This window comes from Hypanus sabinus, chromosome 17 (genome assembly GCF_030144855.1).
Source record: "Hypanus sabinus isolate sHypSab1 chromosome 17, sHypSab1.hap1, whole genome shotgun sequence".
Classification (NCBI taxonomy): domain Eukaryota; kingdom Metazoa; phylum Chordata; class Chondrichthyes; order Myliobatiformes; family Dasyatidae; genus Hypanus; species Hypanus sabinus.
Window position 1 is genome coordinate 52,903,958 of NC_082722.1, and position 18,489 is coordinate 52,922,446.

General features: G+C 39.3%; 1 protein-coding gene across 2 annotated transcripts in view; it reads right to left on the reverse strand.

Annotated features, from left to right (window-relative positions):
* The window catches only part of LOC132406938 (ataxin-1-like), a 28,620-nt gene that overhangs the window by 9,908 nt on the left and 223 nt on the right, over positions 1 to 18,489 (reverse strand). The window contains exons 2-3 of one of the 2 annotated variants that reach the window (XM_059993079.1): positions 8,684 to 8,737; positions 2,664 to 2,737 (exon numbers count right to left, since the gene is read on the reverse strand). The gene's annotated coding sequence lies outside the window, so the exon portion shown is untranslated. The remainder of the gene's footprint in view (positions 1 to 2,663; positions 2,738 to 8,683; positions 8,738 to 18,489) is intronic. The other variant, XM_059993078.1, reaches the window with a different exon arrangement.

Consider the following 18,489-nt stretch of genomic DNA (forward strand, 5'->3'; position numbering starts at 1 on the left):
GATGTAGGTGATCGTGGTTACTATGATTGCTCTTAGAAAATTGTTCTATAGAAGTGGTTTGCCATTGCCTTCTTCTGGGTGGTGTCTTTACATGACGGATAACCCCAGCCATTATCAATACTCTTCAGAGATTGTCTGCCTGGCACCAGTGGTTGCATAACCAGGACCTGTGATATGTACCAGCTGCTTATATGTCCACCCACCACCTGCTCCCATAACCTTGCTTGGGGGGCTAAGCAGGGGCCACTCCTTGCCCAAAGGGCGACTTGCACACGAGTGGAGGGAAGGAGCGCCTCACACCTCCTTTGGTCAAAATGCATCTTCACTCCACCACACAAGTACATCGATAATACATTGGCTATATAAAAGCTTTATATAATTGGACACTTCCTTGATTTTTCTCTTTTAAATCCCTTCAAATAAAGAATAACATATCCCTTGCATTAGACCATAAGACATAGCAGCACTATTTGACCACTTGGCCAATCAACTCTGCTCCACCATTCAGTCATGGCTGATCCTCTTTTCCCCTCCTCAACCCCACTCCCCAGCCTTCACCTCGTAACCTTTGATGCTGAGTCCAATCAAGAACATATCAATTGTGCCTTAAATACACCCAACAACCTGGCCTCCACAGCTGCCTGTGGTAACAAATTACACAAATTCACCACCCTCTGGCTAAAGAAATTTCTCTGCATCTCTGTTTTAAATGGATGCTCCTCTATACTGAGGCTGTTTCCCCCTTGTCCTAGACCCCCCTCACCATGGGAAATATCCTTTCCACATCTACTTTGTCTAGCCTTTCAACATTCAAAAAGTTTCAATGAGCTCCCCCCACATCCTTCTAAATACCAACGAATACAGACCCAGAGCCATCAAATGTTCCTCATATGAGAATGTTCCTTTTATTCCCAGAATCATCCTTGTGAACCACTTCTGGACCCTCTCCAATGCCAGCACATCCTTTCTTAGATGAAGAGCCCAAAATTGTTCACAATATTCAAGGTGAGACCTCACCAGTGCCTTATAAAGCCTCAGCATCACATCCCTGCTGTTGTATTCAAGACCTCTTGGAAAAAAATGTTAACATAGTATTTGCCTTCTTCACTACCAACTCAACCTGCACATTAACCTTTAAGGTGTTCTGCACATGGATTCCCAAGCTCCTTTGCTTCTCAGATTTTTGCATTTTCTTCCTGTTTAGTAAATAGTCTGCACATTAATTTCTACTACCAAAGTGCACGACCATGCATCTTTCATCATTGTATTTAATTTGCAACTCTCTTGCCCATTCTCTTAATTTGTCTAAGTCCTAATGCAGCCTAGCTGTTTCCTCAACCCCACCTGGAATTGGGACCAAAAATAGAACGCTGGAAGAATTTAGCAGGTTTCAATAGGTACATTTAATGTCAGAGATATGTATACAATATAAATCCTGAAATTCTTTTTCTTTGCAAACATCCACAGAAACAGGGGAATGCCCCAAAGAATGAATGACAGTTAAACGTTAGAACCCCAAAGCCCCCCCACGCACAAGTATTGGCAACAACCCCACCCCCACCAGCAAAAGAGCATCATCAGGCCAAACAACATGTGCACAGACAAAAGGTGCAAGCTAATGTTTCGGGTGTAAAAAAGTTACCATTTTTGCTATAGCCAACTGCAGCAATTGGCTGTAATTGCTACAGATGAGGAAGAGTAGATATCTTTGATAGTGCAAGTATGATGCACATTACAGTACCATCGATGTGTAAAAATATCAAAAATTAATGAAAATAACTTAATTTTATGATTTTAAAAGAACCATATTAACATGTTAATAGTATATATTGCAAATTAAATCTATTTTCCAATATTTTCTACAAACAGTTTGCAGTGCCTCTCAAGTGGTAAAAATATTCCAAATTGATCTTGGACTATTATCAAATTAAAACTGATTGCTAATATTTTCATATGGCAATAGATGACCTCTATTTGTGTGCTTTATGCTGCATCTTAAAAGGAAAAGAAAAAGATGGAGGGTTTTTAGTGCTGTAGGGGTGGGGGGGGGGGGGGGAGGGTTTAGTACCGAAGATGGGAATGCAAATGAAGCAATGATTAAATATGGGGAAGATCTTGTAACTAGAACAAGTGTTTCACGTAGCTCACAGGTTCAAAAGGAGGAAAATGGAGAGGTGAAACAACAATAATTTAAAATGAAAATTTTAAGACTGAGTTATTACTTATCTGGAATCTAACGAAGGTCCACAAGCTTCAGGGTGGTGGGTGAATATGACCGGTAACATGGCAGTATATTTCTGGCTAACCACAAGCATATGGAGAAGTGACTAAGAGACACTGGCCTGGACTCAGTTTAAACAGTCCAGTCTAGAAGAGGTTTGACAGCATGAATAGAGTCAGCTAATGTTGCAAAGATAGAAACCTCGTCTGAAGCTCATTTCTGGGACAAAGAGATTGTGAGATTATTCCATTTATTTCAGGCACCCAGGAGAATAGGATTGAAGTTTTATACACATGCATTACATTCAGCCAGAGATTAATTTCCTCACATTTTCCCACCTGCTATTAAAAATGCTTTCAGAGGAACTAGTTTAGGACAATGCAGGTCAGAAACCTGAGTTTGCCCTGCAAAGATACACAGCATATAAAGAGTTACAACTTACCTGTGAAAGTGAATGAGAACATTGAGTGCTCAAAGCGCAAAAACGTTGCGTTTTCCAGCTTTGGCATCTTTCACCTTGAGGGCAGAGAAATAAAAGTTAAATCCAAACATGGTTTGATATAAAGGATATCACATCTAATATTTAAAAAAAATAGGATGAACAACCTCACATAATTAACCTTCAATTGTTTAATATTTAAATTATGTAAATAATTCTATCAACTGAAGTAGAATCCAACAAAACAGCTTCTACCATAAACCTAAAGGAAAACTAAATCAACGTACACTCAGTGACCACTTTATTAGGTACAGACCATGAACATACACTGAGTGTATATCTGTGGTCTTCTGATGCTGTAGCTCATCCACTTCCAGGTATGACGTGTTGTGCATTCAGAGATGCTCTTCTGCACACCAATGCTGTAACACATGGCTATCTGAGTTACTGGCAGCTTCCTGTCTTCTTGAACCAGTCTAGCCATTCTCTTCCAACCTCCTTCATTATACAAGGGGTTTTCGCCCACAGAGTTGCCATCACTGAATATTTTTTGTTTCTCACACCATTCTCTATAGAGACTGTTGTGCTGAAATACTCAAACCACCCTGTCATTCCAGGGTCAATGTCACTTAGATCACATTCCTTCCCCATACTAATGTTTAAACAACAACTGAATCTCTTGACCATGTCTGCATGCTTTTATGAATTGAGTTGTTGCCACATAATTGGCTGATTAGATATTTGTATTAACAAGCAGATGTACCTAATAAAGTGGCCACTGAGTGTATTTAATTTATACCATGTTAAATGATTTCAGCAGAACATAATAGTCTATTTGCAAAATTTAATTTGATTTACAAGCATACAATTGCTTTCATACACTAACGTAATATTCAGAAATTAATATTAAGTGAAGGGATGATGGCTGCAGTTCTATTGGTAGAAGGGAATGTAATTTGCAGGACAAAAACATTTATATACCATCTTTAATGTAGAAATAGGTCATTAAACACTTTATTGGAATGTTATAGAGAGGATTTGAATCCAATTTTGATTGCCACATTTTAGAAAGAATGTAACAGTCTGAGAGAGACTGAAGATATGATTCACAGAATTGTTCCAGGCATTAGTGATTTCAGCTATAAGACTGAAAAAAAGACACAAAAAGAGTCATTCTTCTTGGAGAAAAGAATGTTGGGAGGGGATTTGTTTAAGGTGTGCAGGAAAAAGCAAGAGAGGCAAGGTAAGGACCAAGGAACACACATTTAAACATTTGCCAAATAATACAAAGGTTTGTAGGAAAATCATCTTTAAATTCAGCAATTACATTCTGGAACACATTGTCTGAAACAGTGGTAGAAAGAAAGTCAACCACTGCTTTGAAAGAAAACAAACTCTTCAGAGAGAATCATTTGCCAGGATGTGTGAAAGCACAAGAGATTTCTACTAATGGAATGTCTCTACATTTGCCCTGCAAGGCAAATGCTCAAAGTGATAGGTTGTCAGCAGCATCTTGGAAGATGAAGAAGTGGTATAAAGTCAAATATGTTTTGGAAGGAACTATAGAATGAACAACCAAGGTAGCTGCTAGCATGATTGACAAAAGTAGAAAAATTAATTTCACAGATAGACCAGAAACAAAAAGTAGAGATTTCTAGCAGAGCTGCATGGCTGGGGAAAAAAAAATCTAGGTAGAGAAAAGTAAAGCCACGAGTAATTCGAAAACAAAAATCTTAGAAATGGAGACGTTATTCAACTGGGAGCCAAAGTAGGCCATGAAATACAAGGATAATGGGTGACTAGAACTCGGTTTAGGCATGGATTTTGGATGAGCTCTTATTTAATTAGGTGGAGTGAAGGAGACAAGTCAAGTGCTCACTAGCACAGTCAAGTCTAAAAGTATGAAAGATTTTCTGCAAAGCACCAAATTCACAACATTCGTCAGTGATAAGAAGCCTGATTTTGATTCTTAAAAGTTTGTGGGAACATTTCAATGATGGGCAAGTGAAGTTGAGTGACGTTTCTGCTTTGTTCAAGAGCCTGATGGTTGAGTAACCGTTCCTGAACCTGGTGGTGTGAGTCCTGAGGCTCCTGTACCTCCCTCCTGATGGCAGCAGCGAAACAACAGCATTTCCTAGGTGGCGGGGGTCTCTGACGATGAATGCTTCTTTCCTGCAACAGGAGGACAGCATTTCTTGCAGATTTTTGCTCAGTGCTCAGTGGTTGGGAGAGCTTTATCTGTGATGGACTAGACCATGTCCACTACTTTTTGAAGGATGTTCTGTTGAAGGGCATTGGTGTTTCCATACCAGGCTGTGAAGCAACCAGTCAATACACTCTCCTCCACACAAAGAAGTTCACCAAAGTTTTAAATGTCGTGCCAAATATTTGTAAAATCCTAAGGAAGTAAAGGTGCTGCTGTGCTTTCTTCATAACTGCACTTACGTACTGGGCCCAGAACAGATCCTCTGAAATGGTAACACTGAAGAATTTAAATGTGCTGACCCTCTGATGAGGATTGGTTCATGGACCTCCAGTTCCCTCCTCAATAATAAATTCCTTGGTCTTGCTGACATTGAGTAAGAATCAGAATCAGGTTTAATATCACCGGCATGTGTCGTGAAATTTGTTATCTTAGCAGCAACAGTTCAATGTAATACATAATATATAAGAGAAAAAATATAAATAAATAAATAAACAAACAAACAAATAAATAAATAAGAGTCTGCTGTTGTCACAGCGCTCAGCTAGATTTACTATCTCCCTCCTATATGCTGAAATGTCACCTCCTTTGATTCGGCCCACAACAGTGGTGTCATCTGCAAACTTGATTATGGCATTGGAGCTGTGCTTAGCCACAGAGCCATAAGAGTAAAGTGAGTAGGGCGGGGGGCTAAGCACACAGCCTCATGGTATATCTGTGCTGATGGAGATTATGAAGATGTTGTTACCAATCCAAACTGACGGGGGTCTGCAAGTAAGGATCCAATTGCACAAGGAGGTATTGAGGCCAAGGTCTTGGAGTTTATTGATTAGAGTTGAGGGGATGATGGTATTGAATGCTGATCTGTAGTTGATAAAGAGCATCCTGCTGCCCAGATGTTCCAGGGTTGAGTGAAGAGTCACCGAGATGGCATCTGCACTGGACCTGTTGCTCTGGTAGGCAAATTAGTGTGAATCTAAATAGCTTCTCAGGCAGAAGTTGATATATTTCATCACCAACCTTTCAAAACACTTCATTACTATGGATGTAAGTTCTATTGGTCAGTAGTCATTGAGGTAGGTCACACGCTCTTCTTGGGCACCGGAATAACTGAAGCCTGCTTGAAGCAGGTGGGTACCACACACTGCCAAAGCGGGAGATTAAAGATCTCGATGAACACACCAGCCAGTTTGTCAGCACAGGTCTTTAGTACTGGCCAGGTACCCCTTTTAGGCTGGTTGCTTTTCATGGGTTCTCCCTTCTGAAGGCTGTTCGCACATCAGCCTAAGAGACCAAAATCATACGATCAACAGGGGATGCGGGAGTTTGTATTGGTTCCTTCATGTTTTGACGGTTAAAGAAAACATTGAACTCACTTGGAAGCAAAGCCTTGCCATCGCCTATGTCACTTGATTTAACTTTTTAAAGAGGTGATAGCATTCAAGCCTTGCCACAACTATCGAACATCCTCAGTAAACCAGGAATACAGCTCTTAGTTTTCCTACTTTCATGAAAAAAAGATGGGAGTTGTGGGATATAATCCTAAATGCAATTTTTGTCATGTTCAAGTGTATTATAGAGTTGCTTTGTTATTCATCTAATTCATCAAAGGTGTGTTGAATATCTTCACAAAAGAGAGACTGGAAAATACAGTGGATGTCAGTTAACTGGGACACATCAGGACTCATACATTTTGGCCCTAATTAGCTGAAGTTTCATGGAAATAGTTGAAAAGGTATAAAAATGACAAACTGCCATTTAACTGAGTAACAAATAATCTATTTAAATTAAATACAGAACAAATTAGAACACTACCACATTACTATAAAGCTGTATATTAGTTCCTAATACTTAGGCTACATCCACACTACACCGGATAAATCCGTAACCAAAGCTTTTTCTCTTCATTTTTACCCTTCGTCCACACTAAAACGGCATTTTCGTCCCCCAAAACCGGAGCTTTTCAGAAACGCTCTCCAAACTGTGTATTTTTGAAAACGCCGGATTGGCCGGATCAGTGTGGACGGGGTAACCAGAGACTTCTGAATTCACTCTCAGACGGCAGCACTCTATTTCATTGTTTTCTTGAATGCAACCTAACAATTTCAGAACAGACAGCAACGAAACTGACACCAGTTTTGTTAGAAATGTTACTCACCAAATACTTTGACCCATAACTTACTGAATAAATAAGTATACTCACTTTGCCCTGTTTTCTGTCCTTGCTTGTATGAAGATGGTTTACCTATTTATGCAAGTACTTCTCTGACAATAGATGTGTAACAGCCTAATGTAACATTGTATGGAAATACAAGATAAAACTGATGCAGACATGTTTTATACATTTAACAAGGGGCTTTATTAATGCAACAGAGTTACTCAGTTTTTCAATGTTCATCGTCAGCTGGATCAATCTGTCCGTGAACTCCCTGTCGGTTGCCTCCGTATGCGCCAGTATTTGTTTTTTTTAAACTTTTAAGTTCTCCTGCGCGAAAGCCAATAGCTGTCCATCGGTTTAAGTTTTTCTAGTCTGTAACTACACAAACTCGCACTCTTACGGTGAGATTCGACACCAAACATGTCATTTATTTTTGGTAGATGTGTCCTCGGAGGAGATTCGCTGAAATTTCCGTTTCAATATGGATAGAGATATTTTTAAAAACGCATAGCGTGGACGCCTATCGTTGTTACATGAAACCGGTGTTTTCAAAATTATCTGGTCTAGTGTGGATATAGCCTTATTGACTGAAGAACTGATCCAGTGCACATTTCTGTGTTCTTTTGATTGACTGTAAAGAAACAAAGTCAGCACAGACACTTAATGCAGATAATGGACTGCTTTCAGACAATGCTTTCGAACAACTGCATCCTCCAAATCTTCAATTTCATTGAAACATTCAAGATGATTATAAATACCTTCAAATTCTTCATAGTTCCTAAATTGCTGAAGTAGTGAAATAGTTTCATCTTCACTTCCAGCAGGGAATTGTCTTATTGCTCACTACTCGCCAACTATCAGTGACAAAAATCACTGCTTTTTGAACACAAACACGTGCAAATGATGCTATTTAAAAACAGTTCACTCTAAGTATGATGCAATGTCTAATGGCCACAAAGTGCACGCTACTGATGCTAGTTAGAAACTGTTCAGCAAGTCTCCTGTCCCAATTAAGCAGCATATTGTCCCAAATGAGCAAAGGGAACCCCTGCTACTTTCTTGATTCTTTTCTGTTCTTTTAAGACTTGCCCCAATTAACCAGAATCCACTGTATGCATTTCTTGTCTAAGGTCTAAGTCAGAAGTCAAAAATATCTTAAGATACCTATGACCAAGGATATAGTTGGTGTATCAAGGGTTGGTTAAAATTGTCTTAAAATGGAATAAAGATAATTTTAACACATATAAATGTATTACATGTTTAAAAATTAAATTATAGATACAAGGAAGAGGCAATTTACAGTAGCCAACTAATTTCATGAAAATTCTATCAAATTCTCATTGTCTCTCTGCTCTTATATAACTAAGATTAAGACTTAGGTTCACGTGATCACAAGTCCTGCAAGAGAAATGCAAAATAAAACTTACTTGCTCTGTAATTTATTCTTCACTCATCCTCAGAGTAACAAGTCATTTATGTTCCCACATATTTTTTATGACACAGGTGATGGTGATTCAGTCCATCCAGCCTAAGCTTGTTACACTATTTAAAATGATCATGGCTGATCTATGCTGAGATCACAACCTGTTCTGAGCCATTTATACACACCTCTCTATTCCTTGATTTATCAAATATTTATCCACCTCTTCTTGAAATACTTACAATGATGCAGCTTCAAGCACCACCAAAGGACAGAATTCCAGAGATTAGCACCTACTGTGAATACAAATTTCAACATACTTCATTATGAACTGACCAAACCATCTGTAGTTTTCCCACCAATGAAAATATCTCAGTATCTATTTTGACAAGCCCCTCAAGACCTTTTTATGGTGGAATAATGTCATTGCCTATTCTTCTAAAGTTAAAGCAATACAGGCCCCAACTATCTAGTTGCTCTTTGCAGGAAACCGCATCATCCTAGGAATTAGTTTGATGGCTCTCCCATGGTTGTGATTTTTTTTAAGGCAATGGACCAAAACTCTTCTTAGTATTTAAAGTGAGGCCATACCAGAACCCTGAACAAATAAAAGAAAACCTCCCTTCCTCTTAAACTCCAATCCCTCAATGCAAATCTAAAAGGCCGTTTGCTATTGTAACTATGCATTGGAGCAGCCTACGAGTTTACTTTGTGATTCATGCACTAGAACACCGAGTTCCCTCTGTACTTCACTCACTCGCAGTCCCTCTCCATTTGGATAAAAATCTGCCTTTGATTTCTCTTACTGAATTTTCTTGCTGTTCACCTGGCAGAGAATCTCATCTGGTCCCTCAACACCAGGTCCATAGCAAAGAAAGCCCAGCAGCGTCTCTACTTTCTGTGAAGGCTGAGGAAAGTCCATCTCCTACCCCCCCATCTTCATCACATTCTACAGGGGTTGTACTGAGAGCATCCTGAGCAGCTGCATCACTGCCTGGTTTGGAAATTGCACCATCTCGGATTGCAAGACCCTGCTGTGTATAGTGAGGTCAGCAGAGAAGATCATCGGTGTCTCTCTTCCTGCCATCTCGGACATTTACACTACACGCTGCATCCGCAAAGCAAACAGCATTATGAAGGACCCCATACACCCCTCATACAAACTTTTCTCCCTCCTGCCATCTGGGAAAAGGCACTGAAGCATTCGGGCTCTCACGACCAAATTGTGTAACAGTTTCTTCCCTCATGCTATCAGACTCCTCAATACCTAGAGCCTGGACTGAGACCTTACTGCCCTATTGTCCTGTTTATTATTTATTGTAATGCCTGCACTGTTTTGTGCAATTTATGCAGTCCTGGGTAGGTCTGTAGTCTAGTGTAATTTTTTTCTGTGTTGTTATTTACGTAGTTCAGTCTAGTTTTTGTACTGTGTCATGTAACACCATGGTCCTGAAAAAACGTTGTCTCATTTTTACTATGTACTGTACCAGCAGTTATGGTCAAAATGACAATAAAAGTGACTTGACTTGACTTGAAGACTTCCCCAAATGAAACTCTGACATCACACTTGCCCACAATAAACACTATATGCCCACTCACTCAATTTACTATCCCATTGCAGATTCACAGTCTCAAAATTACAATATGCTCTTCTACTTATTTTATATTATATGCAAATTTGGAAACTTTACATACTGTTCCTTCCTCTAAGTCATTAATGAAATAATGAACAACTAACTTTCAAAAACGCACATCGGTTAGGATTACATTCAGCTGTCCTAAATGATTAGCTCCAGCTCCTATTCTTCACGATTCTAATATCTTGCCAATATTAGCTGTTTAAATGGCCTGTAGTTCCCTGAGAGAAATGATTAAATTAAAGACGGTTCTTAAGGAGTCCATTTAGAATGTGCTGACACAGAAAGAACGTGCAAAGCAACTTGCAGGGCAACGTATAAACCAATTTGCAAAATCAGGATGAAACAATAGCTTGCTGATTAAAGAAGCGATACGGGTAACGGGAAGACATGCTTAACGGTTGAACAATAACGGTGTTAATGCGCTGAGGCTGATAAGTGGGCCAAAGGGTAATCACATTTGTAATTTTGTAATGAGATTAAGGAAGAATGTCTGCACCTCACATGGGTGCAACTCACAAACTCGTAAACAAGTAGGGTATAAAAAACTGTGCAAAGTGTAATTCGGCACTCAATCTAGCAGGAGCTGGTTGGGTCCGACTCTGCAGACTCGAAAAATAAAGTTTACCGTTCTGCAAATTGCTGAGACTCAGTGTGTTTCTGACATTCCCCAACTTCTGCCTTTCTTCTTTTCTGAACAAGAGAATCACCTCCTGCCATTGCTTGTAAGAAGTTTATGCATTTACTCGTGACTGTATGGGTTTCTTCTGGGTGCTCTGGTTTCCTCTACCAGTCCGAAGATGCACAGTTGGTAGGTTAATTGGTCATTGTAAATTGTCCTGTGATTATGCCAAGGTTAAACTGGGGGTTGCTAGTCAGTGTGACTTGAAGGGCTGAAAGGGGCTGTTCCACACTGCCTCTCAATAAATAAATAAATTGGCTTCTTTTCTTCTAGCATCCTCCCAGAGTTGAGCAAGTTATCAAAAAATTGAAGCAATGGATCAACCATCTCTGCAGCCACTCCCTTTAAAACCCTAGTCCACTGGGTCCAGGGTAATTTGTCTGCCTTTAGTCTCCCACCCCACTTTGACTTTCTCAATACTTTATCCATTATAATGAGGATTATTAAAAGTTTTAGCATGTTATTTGAAGTTAGCTTGTCTGATATTTTCAGGATCATGGTGAAGAGTCAAGTAAAATATATTATTCAACATATTGCACTTTCCTTGTTTGCTTGTCATTATTAATTCACCAGCCTTGCTTTCTCGAGGCTCCATGTTACCTGGGCTTCCCTGTCCCTATTGGTATATCTCTTACAGTTTGTTTTTATACTACATGCAAGTTTACTCGCAAAATTAATTTTCTCCTTTCTTATGAGCTTTTAGATATTCTGCTGCCAGATCCTGTAAGTTCCAAGACTAGTCTATTACCAGTCTTTCCCACTTCTGTATACCATACTCTCCAATTTAACATTGCCCTTTCTCCTTTGTTAAGCATGCCTCTTTCTGAAAGAGTCCCCCCTTTTTGATTGGGATGAACTCTAGCTGGTTGAGTATCTCCCAGTGTTCCTCTACTTACCCGTCTCTTAATCCCATGCTGATTATTCACTCCATTTAGCAGTTCTTCCCTCAAACAATTACCATTATTCTTGTGTAAATTGACAAGCTGATTATGGACTGACAGTGTTCATTATCAAACTGCACTTCGAACTCTTTCATATTGTGGTCAGTACCCTCAGGGAACTCTTTAACCAGAAGGTCCCTCATTAATCCGTCCTCATTACATCACATCAAAACTAAACTTTCCTGTCCTGAATAGACTATAAAAAGCAAACCCTGACATATTCCACAAACCCTTCTTCAACAATGCCCTTGTAAGTAGCTAATTAATTTACTGGCATGTCTTGGAAGTAAACAGTAGCATTGAGGGCAAGCCTATTCAGAAACGTGGGAGAACATGCAAATTTCTACTCAGACAGTGCCAAGTATCAGGATCAAAGCTGAGACCCTGGAGCAATGCAACAGCAACACCTAGGCTGGATACAAATCATCCTTATTGGCCCCACATATAAATTTAGACAAAGGGTTTTCATTCCACCAGGAATTAAGCTGCCATTGCCTGAATCTCACTATTCAAAGAAACCTGTGCAGGTTGCAAAGAGAAACAAACAAGATAACATCTGCAGATGCTGGAAATCCAAGCAACACACACAAAATGCTGGAGAAACTCAGGAGGACTGCTGAAGGGTCTCGGCCTGAAACGTCGACTGGATTCATTTCCATAGATGCTGCCTGGCCTGCCAAGTTCCTTCAGCGTTTTGTGTGTGCAGGTGGCAAAAAGGGCATTTTTCGCTACAACAGCTGCACTGCACTAAACCTTCTTCTCACTTATTTTACCCTCTTTAATAAAACAGGCATTCAAAATGAGAAACAGAGGAACATGAGCAAAGCACTGGTTACGGCTCTGCTTCTCAGTGTTGAGAACATTGCTTTTTCCAATTTCCTTTATTAAGTTTCACTCCTGTAAGCAAAGAATTTCACACAAATATAATAATTAAAGCAAAGAAGACGTCAACAATTTGGATAGCAATCTCTAGGCTGGAAGCTATTTAGACCTACTTGCAATTTGTCTGCCTCTATCATGGATCGTCTAACTGAGATCATGTTGCTGCTGGTTGGCAAGGAAACCAGAAATTCCACCACATACCCAAAATACAGAGAAGCCACTCTCTGCCTAGGAGTAAAACCATTAAGATTTCCAGAACATAATTTAATTAGAAACTGCATATTTTGTGATACTGCCACAAGGATATCATTCATTTATTTAGTTTTATTTAGTCTTTATTTAGTTGTAAACAAGAATAGCTGTGCTACCCTTAGCTTCAACCTTCCATTTTCTTAAGGAAAGAATCATCTATAGGTCAGTTAACATCTGTCAGAGAGGAAATGTTAACATTATTAAAAATGCCATAGAAGAGCACATAAAAATTTGAAATATTCAAGCAAAGTCAATATGACTTTGTGAAAGGAAATTATTGGTATTGTTTGAAGTAGTAAAATGTGTCATTGATAAGGATAAAACTGTATATTAGTATCATATTTAAATTTCCAGAAGCCATTTTATAAGAAATTGCGCAGGTTGTTGTATATAGTGTTGGCATGGATGATAGATCAGGTAGCTAAAAGGAAACTAAATAAACCCAGTCGTGTCTTGTTTGCCTAGTTGAAAAGATGTAACAAGTCGTGTGCCACAAGTGATGGGGCTTGAACTTCTTTTTCACTATTTATATAAATGACTTAGATGAAACTATTAAAGGTATGAAGGCCAAAGAGATTGCAGAATGCAAATCAGGAAAACAGAAAGCTGTAAGAACACAGTGGGTTAAGCAGCATCACTTGAGGCAAGTTTGCTGATGACACGACAGTGTGGGGCTCATCACTGACAACGATGAGACAGCAGAGAGGAGGAGGAAGAGCTTGAGGCCTGGTGCCAGGGAAATGATCTCTTCTTTAACGTCAACAAGATAAAAATTATCGACTTCAGGAGAACTCGCACCACTTTACATCAGTGGCACAGCAGTGGAAACTGCAAGCAGAGTCAAACTCCTGGGAATTCACATCACACACAACCTCTCACGGTCCCAGAATACATCATACACCGTCAAGAAAGCTCACCAATGCCTCTGCTTTCTGAGGAGGCTGAAAAGAGCTGGACTTTGCACATCCATATTCACATGATTCTACAGATATGTATAGAGAGCATCCTGACAAGCTGTATCACTGCTTGGTATAGAAACTGCACTGTGGCAGACAGGAGGAATATACAACCGGTAGTCAACACATCACTGGCACCATCAAGGACATATTTAGAGAAAGGTGCCAGAAAAGGGCCAGAAACATCATGTGTTCCTTATGTTCAGTGATTTTTGTTGTGGTGTAAAGGATCAAGAATAGCAATTATTTCATTCTCCTTTACAATTGTGCATGGGAAATGACATTGACCAATCTTGATCTTAAGTCTTGAAAAGGTACAGGTTAATGTTCTGGATTGCATCATAAATGAGAGGGAACAGAAAAGTCCAGTATACAACAGTGAGCAGAAGATGGGATACAGTTTGATAGGCAGAAGGGACCAGTTGGGGGATGGAGAGAAAGCACTGAGGCTGGTTGGTGAGAGATGGAGCCACATGGAGAGGAGATGATTGATAAATGAAACCTGGGTGAGTGAGGTGATGGCAGAAACGAATAAAGATAGAAGAAAACTAAGCATATAGATGAGTGTGTGGGGGAGAAGAGCATTGGAATTGGAATATTCAACATTCATACTATTATTAAACTGTGTGCTACTCAAGCAGAATGTGAGGTCTTGCTCTTCCAATTTACGTTCAGCCTCTCCATAGCAATGGAAGAGTGCAAAGGAGGGTTAAAAGGACATACAATCAGATACGCCACCCTTCTGCTCCTCCTCCACTCAGTTCTAGCCTCTGTACCATCCCCATTCCACCACCAATACGTACTGCTACATATTGGCAATTTTCCCTGTTGCCTCTCAGTCAGGATCAGCAACTTTGACTTACACCTTTTGCCTCCACAGATTCTACTTAACAAAATGGATTCTTATGGTGCACTATTTTATATTCCACAGTTGGTATAGTTGCTAATTTTCCGATGGCGCAAAAGCCTGTCTTACAACTAACAGCTCTTCTTCAATTGTCATTTCATATTTAGTTACCATCGCAGTCCAGTGAAACTTTTCCAGTACTAAAGTAATCCCGAAAAGCTTAGTTTCCCTTTTCTCTGCAAGTATTTTGACAACTTCAAACCTCTTCAACCATCACTTAAAGTGTATATGAAGAGCTCCATAAATATACAGTGAACTAGGAAACAAATCGCGTAACAAAATCTACAAGATTTTTCTAGCATTATAAAAAATTAAAAAGAAATTATCCCTCCTTGAGCTATAATTTTTCTTTATATTGTGGTCTTTTCTTTGTTATCAAAAACAGAAGGACTGTATAAGAGAAAACAACTGAACTAAAGGAGGTAAAGGTGGCAGGAAGTAACAAATAAATGAGGATTTCTGACAAAATTAGGTAAATAGTTCAACTGAGGCAGTAGAGGACTTGAAGAGCTGCCAACCTCATAGGGACACTGAGACAACATAGATAATTAAAGGCTTTTAATTTAATAATGACAAAGAAATTTGTTAATCTTTATAGGTAAAATACCTGAAATCCAAAATTAAAAGATCATTATATACAGAAGGGATGCTGCAGGTGCTGCAAATCTTGAGCAACACAAACAAAATGTTGGAAAAACTCAGCAAGTCAGGCTAAGATAATTAAAAGCAACCAAAATGTATTTCAGAAAAGGCCATAAATGACACTAGTTCTTTTTAAAGAGCTAACAGCTATTGAGAGAGACTGTACTAAATGTTGTGCTCAGATACCTTTTAACAAATTAGCAAAGGATTACTGAATGAGGGAAATTTCAGCAAGAGCAAAACGAGAGTCAAAATGAAAGGAGAGTATTAGCAACAATTTCTCAGAGTTGTCAGAAAAGGATTATTATCATTCTAGGATCACACCTATTCTCCATGTCTAACCAGAATTTGAATGCAGAACCAAGTGGGAGATAAAGTCTGCAGATGCCACCAAAATTATATAGCAGCTAATTCTGGGAACCTAATCACACAGCAAGACATACGATGATGGAACAGGAAAAAAAGACAGATGAAATTTGGTGCCATATGAGAAGCATATATTTTGGCAAATTATACTTTAAATACAAAATAGGAGTGTGTAAAGGGATAGTGAGATATTAAGAGAAGGCACAGTATAGATACTGCTGAATGTGAGGAAACACAGGCATTGAAAACATTTGAAATTTGCATCAGGAAAAACTTTGAGGCAACACAATAGCATTATAATAAAGTTATTAAGGAAGGTTAACAACTGTCACAAGCTGAAGTCCAAATTCCCGCTGATGCCGGAAATCTGATATTATATAAACAGGAACTGTGGAAACAATTCTAAAAGTCATCACCCTAAAATATAAGCTGTTTCTCTCTCTGCAGATGTTGTATTTGCTGGCACTAATACCTGACCTGGCCCCAAAGAACTCGTGAAGGGCCAACAATGGAGTGTGGCTATGTTTGAAGATATCCCAAGAACAGATACTAGCAAAGAGATGAAAATGGATGCTCGCAGTGACATGGGAATTCGGAGCATGGGCATACAATTAAAAGTTTGAATGCAAGAGGCTTAGAAGAGATTGCATGATTGATTGAAGAGCATTTTCAGAATCGTACATGATCTTAATGTTCAAGACAAGGTTAGATAAATAAATAAAAATGAACTGCCAGATCAATTCAGCAGGTGAACTAGCATCTATAGATGGGAATGGACTGCTGATGTCTTGGGTTGCGACTCTGTCAGGACGAAAAGAATAGAGAGAGAGGAAAGAACCTCAAGAAGGTTGTAAAGAAGTAAGGTGGAGGTGTTGGCGAGAGCTGGCAGGCTGGATGCAGATGAGGTGGAATGATTGGGAGATAAAGTCATGTGGAGGAGGGAAGGGTGGAAATAGCAACAAAGTCTGGGAGGAGATACGTGGAGACAGAAAGGGCTACAGATGATAGAGTCTTATAGAAAACAAAGATGGAGCATTGAGCAAGGGAGGTGAGGTGGACAAATGTGAACATTGGAGGGTGCACTTGTGATGGACAAATGGAGCAGGTGGGCAAAGGGAAAGAAGCTGGGATATAGGGGAGGGTAGGGTAGAGTAGAGTAGAATGGGGGATGTGATATCAGGTAGAGTAGAATGGGGGGGGGCAGGGTGCAGGTGAACCTGGGTGAATCAGATAATACAGAGTGAAATATAGGTGATGAAAAGCAGATTTTTAACTTAAATGTGGGATGAGTTATGTTATAGTTGGAAAAAAAAATACAGCCACGTAGTACTAAAACAAGCCACCATATACACACCAATAATTATCAAACATCGTTATTTACTACAAGATGAAAGATAGCACTTAGCCTACAAGTGACCTGAACATTATATACTGTACTGGTAAGAGAGAGGAATCACCCCAATGCCCAAGGAACATATTCTATAGTACATTCTGTTAGTAAACTGCAGAAAATTTCTCAACCAATACTTAATGGTGGCTAATAGTGTGACCAATTAGAAGTAAAATAGACTGGTAGAAATGGTGGGAGGCGAAGCTGGATGATGCTACAACATGAGCCCAAAACATCATTACAATCTGTTTGCAGAACCCACTATCTTACTCATTAGATCCACTTCTACCTGGAGCAGAATCTTTAACATTTCCAACACAGTTCAGTGCCTGCAGCGCACAGTGATTTTCATGTCTCAATTGCAAGAGCTGCCCACAGAAACTCATTTGATTACCAGCTAAACCAAATACAGATACCAAAGAATCTTAGTAGAGTGGATGCAAGCAAGGATGTCTTCTCTGGAAACTAGGAGTCACTGTTTGAAACATATGAGTTTGCCTACTTAGAACAAAGATGAGGCAAGTTATATCTCAGTCAAAGAATCACAAACATTTGGGAAGGCAGTGGGAGAAGAAATCTTGACTATTTATAAGGTTGTCAGATTCTTGATAAATTAGGGTGACGATGCCAGGGACGTGAAGTTGAGATTCAGATCAGCTATGATCTTATGGAATGGCTTTCTAGATGTGAAGGGTCAACGGCTCTAATCCTGCTATTTGTATGTTGGCAGCTTTAGCAGATCTCAAAGAAACAATGCAGAATCAGAAAAAAAATGTCAGTACATCCCTCTGTTGTTGCTTCAGAGATAGAGTGCGAACCAAAGCTCGTCTCTGATCCTCAACGTTAATCTTACCCATTACCTCTCAACAGTTAAACTCTATGATAAGTTTAACGTAAATATTAAATATAGCGGGGAAGTATTTCCTTTTTTTAACAATTCTCTGTATGCAGCTGAAGGTGCTGAGAGTTGATAATTTCAGAAACTGTCTACTAACATTGGATTAGCCTTCAATGCACGTATATATATCTGTCAATAGTGCAAATCTGGGAAAATATGTTCTTACTACTTCAGAAGCAAATTCCGTTATCTTTACCAAAAGCCATTTCAGCACAGGCCAGAAATCCCGTTAATTGCCATCTTAGTTTTGCACTCGGGACTATATTCTCGTCAAGTTACCAAAACATCAAGGCATTATTATTGATGTTTTAATTTTATGCTCAAATGAAATTGTTTTGCAACAAAAACACACCAACTTCAAACCGATATCTTTATCTGTAAAGTTTCTTGTGTTTATTTTGAAAGTCAGTTCGTGGAACACACACTATACCTGACCGAACGTGAAGCATTTCCTAAATCTTAAAGTTACACCACCGACAGGCCCAGCAGGAAATT